The sequence below is a fragment of the Camelina sativa genome, chromosome 16, assembly GCF_000633955.1.
Source record: "Camelina sativa cultivar DH55 chromosome 16, Cs, whole genome shotgun sequence".
In the NCBI taxonomy this organism is placed as follows: domain Eukaryota; kingdom Viridiplantae; phylum Streptophyta; class Magnoliopsida; order Brassicales; family Brassicaceae; genus Camelina; species Camelina sativa.
The window spans coordinates 11,581,331-11,587,709 of NC_025700.1; the positions used below are offsets into that span (position 1 = coordinate 11,581,331).

General features: G+C 37.9%; 1 pseudogene; it reads right to left on the reverse strand.

Moving 5' to 3' along the window:
• Positions 681-4,480, reverse strand: LOC104753578 (annotated as a pseudogene).

Genomic DNA, 6,379 nt, shown 5'->3' on the forward strand with positions numbered 1-6,379 from the left:
TGCATTTATATTCGATTAGATTTCATATCATTAATAGCGTCCATGTTTATCATTTTTGGTATGAATGCATAATTTTTCTGTTGATTTGTAATTTGGAGGATGAGAAACAGTCAAGGCAAATGGTTGTTTGTTTTATCTCCATCTAAAGAAATAAAATATATAAACAAAAGTCACATGATTTGAATAGTGAATGGTATTACTGCAAAAATTGTGATGATATTACTCCTAGTAAAAATTGCAAAAAGTCACATGATTTGAGTAGTGAATGGTAAATTTTTATTTTAGATGAAAAAAAAAAAAATTGTGATTATCAGTTTCTCTTGTCAGCCACGAAAGATCACTCCATAGTCCATAATGGTTGCTTCGGTCCTAGCCTCCAAAAAGTCCGTGAAGCCTACAGATTTTGGATCACGTAAGCAAAACTTGACGTTGGTAAGATGTCCTCGAGTCAATATATAAACGATAAGAGTATCTCGAATGTAGGAAATAGGAAGAAGAAAATATTGATTCAGACTGATACACAACTTGCATTCTATATGCTATTTCCTAGAGTTAATCTCTGTTGGGACCTTAGAGCAGTACATAGTGGAAACATATTTTCGAATTTACAACAAAAAGAATCAAGTACATATGAATCTATTGAACATATTCGACAAAAAAAAAAATCCTTATATGAGGAAACCATGTCATAGAGAAAGTTTGGAGGCGAAAAGATCCCCTAATTGATCTACTTCGATATCTTGCTCTTCATTTTCAACTTCCAGAGGTTCCAGTTCCACAGAGTCACTACGCGTCCATTTGTGATGTTTGCATACAAAAAGAATCAATGAGTGTTTTGATCTTGCTCAATGTACTTGAAATATCATAAACAAGCATTAACTTACTTGGACGGTACTGAAGAAAACTTTTCTCCCACGAGGTTGAGTGATTCAGTTGTCTCCATAACATCGCTTGAACAAGCCACCGAGCTATTTTCAGGTATGCCATTTGTAGACTCAGCAGACCATCTCAAGGGTACAACTATTTCCCTGCATCAATGTGAAAAATCAGATAAACAATGCTTTTTACTACAAGTAATAAGATGTTATGTCACTCACCCTCTGGTACATCTGGCTCTGCATTTTTCTATCTCGTCTTTTGTATATTTTGTATGGCTTTCATCTAGACGTTTTATAGCTTCAGGAGCATCAAACGAAGACACAACATCCCAAATCTTCAGAACTTGGACATGGTAAAAGTCTTCTTTAAGAATGTCTACAGACCAAATGAGCCTTAGAATGTTGTCGATCTTGCTTTGTTTTAACAGCTGCAAGGAAGAAACCAGATTGTCTCTCTCCGTCTCTTCTTCATTAAGCCAACCTTGTGATATCCTTTCTAAGAAATTCTTTATCTTCCTGTAAATCTCCGGGTTCTTGATTTCTCCCACAGATTTCTTGAACTCGTCGCTGAAGCAAAGCTGTTTCACATGCGTAAAGTCAAGTCTCAAAGAAAGAGAATGAACCAAAAGAACACAAATCAAATTATTACCTTCCATTTTGAATTGTTCAGTGGCCTGTCAAGCTGGTTAAACTCAATGTTCGCACAAGCAATAGCCTGCGCTAATGACTCGTCTTCTCCGGCACTATGGAAACAGCCACGTTCCTTTGCGTCTTTTACCAGATTCCTCCACACAGATTTGCTATTCATCAAAGTTGCCTCATTTCCAAGTATCCATAAGCAGAACCTATAGAAAAACACAAATAATAATATAGACACATTCACTTGCAATAACCAAAGAAATGAGATATGCCAAAATTACCTTGCTCGAGTGAGTAATACATTTGCTCTTCGGCGGTCTGCAAGGAATCCAACCCTTCCAACACCATTGGACCTAACAGTTGAAACTATTATAATATCCTCTTCGCCACCTTGAACCGCATCCACAGTGCGAACCCTCACAGAGAAGAGTCCACCTGCATTACCTCTACATGTTTCATGAATCTTTTCTTGGATTGCACTTACTTGAGCCTTATAAGGGGAAATAACACCAACGTTTATGCGTATTTTTGTTTTCTCTGAAACTGCATTTAATAAACAAAAAAAAAAGTCTGTTTCATTGTACCAAAACCAAAGAGAGACCAACTTTTTTATAGACTTCTTTACCAACTGTATAAAATCAAACATCACCTTGGAGAAGGTGGGCTAATATATCCATGACCACAGCAACCTCAACATTGTTTATCAGACTACGTCCTTCTCCTTCCCCATATTCTTCTCGTCCATATGCTATGTTGATGAAAGAGTAAGGTCCATACATTTCTCCAGGAAGATATTGCTTCGTATAGTTTCTTTGCTTGACCATTGGAGCATCTAGAATCTGCATTCCGTAGAACTCTTTGTTTGGGAAGATACTTATCGAGCGATGCATCCGGTACTGGATGTTTAGCATGTATTTCTTATGTCCAAGAAGAGCCAGTCTTTCAAAGAGACTTCTCCCAAATTCTGCCTCTAGAGCAATCTGTATAGTTTTAAAATAAAGGTTAGTTAAGGAGAGGGAGAAGTGAGTTGCCAGGACACAGAGTCGCATACCTTGCTTTCGACCATTGCAGGAAGTTGCCTNCAAGAAAGTCTGTTTCATTGTACCAAAACCAAAGAGAGACCAACTTTTTTATAGACTTCTTTACCAACTGTATAAAATCAAACATCACCTTGGAGAAGGTGGGCTAATATATCCATGACCACAGCAACCTCAACATTGTTTATCAGACTACGTCCTTCTCCTTCCCCATATTCTTCTCGTCCATATGCTATGTTGATGAAAGAGTAAGGTCCATACATTTCTCCAGGAAGATATTGCTTCGTATAGTTTCTTTGCTTGACCATTGGAGCATCTAGAATCTGCATTCCGTAGAACTCTTTGTTTGGGAAGATACTTATCGAGCGATGCATCCGGTACTGGATGTTTAGCATGTATTTCTTATGTCCAAGAAGAGCCAGTCTTTCAAAGAGACTTCTCCCAAATTCTGCCTCTAGAGCAATCTGTAAAGTTTTAAAATAAAGGTTAGTTAAGGAGAGGGAGAAGTGAGTTGCGAGGACACAGAGTCGCATACCTTGCTTTCGACCATTGCAGGAAGTTGCCTCTCATCTCCAATCAAAATTGCATGTTGGATTCCGGGAAGCTGCAGAGGAATGGCTCATTCACATTCTTTTAACTGAGCAGCTTCATCGATCACAAGAAGCTGTATCGGTGTTCCGGTATATAACCACGCAGAGCATGATGCTGTAGAGAAAAGCAGGCAAGCGTGCCCCAAGCAAAGCTCTTTAATATGATGCCTATCACTTACAGCTGGAAGTGGGAAAATCTCAAGGATTGATCTTCACAGCTTTAGATAATCATCCTCTACCGTCATATGTTGTCTGTTGAGTCTGTCGCTTTCTTCTCCATTAGCAATTAGGACAGATTTTAGTCCTTCACCAGTTACACCATCTGGTGTAGCTGAAATTGTAACATCTCTGAGAAGGTTAATAGCTTCATACATACGTGTTACGGCTTGAGATGACAGCAAAGCAGTAGGCAAATGTGTGCATAAAGTTGTGAAAACAAGGTCCAGATCTTTCCTGAGATCACAGAATCTTTTTGGAAGATAATCCTGTAATGAGTGAGAAGGTTTATCTTTCCCCTGAAAATCAGAAACTTGTGCTGCTATGTTTTCATTTACATCATGTCCTTTATTTCGTTTACCTCACTGTTTCTTTGAAGGACTCTTGAGATAAGATTCAAGTTTGCACCTTCTACACCAGGATGCAATGCGTTCCAGCTACGAATATTAGTAGTTAAATTGACCAGATGAATACCAAAAAGGCTTTCTATCTTCCCATTCTTCTTCCTCCGGACATTTTCAAAGAAAAGGGGTTTCGAAGCCAAGATAGTGACATCATTAGGCCTGTCTGGATCTGCCTTCCACACTAAAGCAACTATATAAGGTTCATTTGAAAAATTGCAGGCATCATCAACACGATTTGGCCTTTGATCTGTCAGCGCAATGAGATCTCTAGGCATCAACTTCGTACTAGCCTCATCACTAACGGTATTACTCATTCCACTCAAACGCACTTTATAAAACAAGTCATTAGGAAGCTTAAACTCTGCAGTTTGCATAATGTAGCTTATTTCAACCACAGGTGCTTGCCACAACTTCCTCATACTCGACAATAAAGCGGCATGTGTTTCTTCGATAAGTGGAGGGATAAAGGACTTGAAGTAGTCTCCGGTTGATTCAAACTCCATAGGAATCTTCTCAATCTGTTGAAAGCAATCAAATACAAAAAGATTACTAGTCTATAGAAAGATAAGCTTCTGTTTACTAGAACGGACAAGAGACACAAGAAGAAGATAAAACAGAACCTGTCCTTTGTAAAGATCCACATTGAGTACTTCTTCAAGAGACCATGAAAACACAAGATCGACTAAATCTCTTCCTTCAATACGCATTCTTGGCATTTATAATACAGTTACCAAACTCAATTTCTCAATCTATAGAATATTAGAAAAAGGAAAAAAAACAAAAAAAGTGAGCTTTAAAACCCAAAACTTGTTACGCTAAAAAAACCCTCAAAGGTTCGATCTTTACTACACATAGTGATTTTGGCTCAACAACGAAGTCAAAGGAACGATTTTTAAAAGAACCATGAATCATTGAAAGGTAAAGTAAGGTTTTTTCGAATTGTTCTTTCTGGGGAAACCGTACGTCTTAGGTTTTTGCGATTCGAATTGAAAAAAAAAAAAAANAAACTAAACCATACATCGGCTTGAACATTACTGCGTATGGCAATAAAATTGTAGCCGCTTACTTTGATTTCGAGTTGTTGTCGAAGTTGATTGATTAACTCCGAGACAAAGGGTTTGGTTTAGGGAGACAGGAGAAACAGAAGTTTCTAGAAGGGGACATGGACGATTAGGAATTGGAGGGAAAGAAGAAGAAGTGATCCACTTGCTGTAAAGGTTCCAATTTGGTTTAGTTAAGGGTCTTGTTTGTAAAGTAACTATTCTTCAATTTTAAACCGGTTTATACGGTTAAGCTTAAAACATGCCTATTTCTCAAAATTTCGAAGCTTTTTTGTGTTACTTTTCGATATCTTGGTGAAGGTTTTGGTATTAATTGAGGTTATTGGGTTTTAAATTTATCTATAAATCCAGGCCCATCTTCTGATGATGATGGGCGACGCCTAGATTTAGTGTAAATGGAAACATCAGAAAATAATAACAACAAATAAAATAGTAAAAACGAAAATTTCTCAATTTTTTGTATTTCTTTGGTTTAGCTAAGGATCTTGTTTACAAAGTAATTATTCTTTAATTTTAAACTGGTTTATGTATTTTTGCAATTGACCAAATTCTTGACTTTTTAGTTACGACTGTCGGACGAAGTCTTCTTACCATAATAAAAGAGTAGACTTCTATTTTGGCTATTTTTGGAGTTGACCAAATATAAAAACATTGACCATAATATTATTGATTAAAAATAAATTAGCTGACTGCAAAAGAAATCTACTAATTAAATAAATTAAAATATTGGTCAACCCCAAAAAATGACCACGGCAGACTGCAAACGCAGTCAACGTGTCTGGAGACTTCGTTTGAAGTCTACTTGGGGAAAATCAAACTTGGTCAATTGCAAAACTAACCACGAAGAAGTATATATTCACTTCGCCTAGCAGAGGCGGTGCATGAAGCTAGTGGCAAATTATGATTTGGGGATAGCCTATCACCATTGTAAGGCTAATTTGGTTGTTGATGCCTTGAGTCGGAAGCGGACGGCTTCGACTCAGGAGTAGGTTATGGAGACTTTGGTAAGAGAGATTAGTGCATTGGGTTTTTGTTCTATTTCTCAGGAGTTGTTGGGTTTGAAGGTGGCTGATAGGGCAGATCTTCTGAGCAAAGTGCGGTTTGCTCAGGAGAAAGATTTGAGGTTGGGTGAATGACTATAGAGAGGTGGATTCAAAGTATCAGGTCTTAGCTAATAGTACAATTTAACTGCATGGGCAGATTTTTGTGCCCAAGGATGAGGATTTGAGGCAGGAGATCCTGAGAGAGGCTCATGCGAGCATGTTCTCTATTCATCTAGGAGCGACTAAGATATACCGTGATATCAAGAGGTACTATCATTGGGTCGGGATGAAGAAGGACGTGGCTAGTTGGGTTGCGAGGTGTGATGTGTGTCAACTAGTGAAGGCTGGGCATCATGTACTAGGAGGATTGTGATACTACGATTTTTGTGTCTCCTAGCAGGTTCAATTAACCTTATGCAGTTGTAATACTTAAGGTGTCAATCCAGTTGGGAAACTTCACTAACAATCAAGATGCAATCAAGAAATCACAAGTCAAGCCAATTCAAAGAGA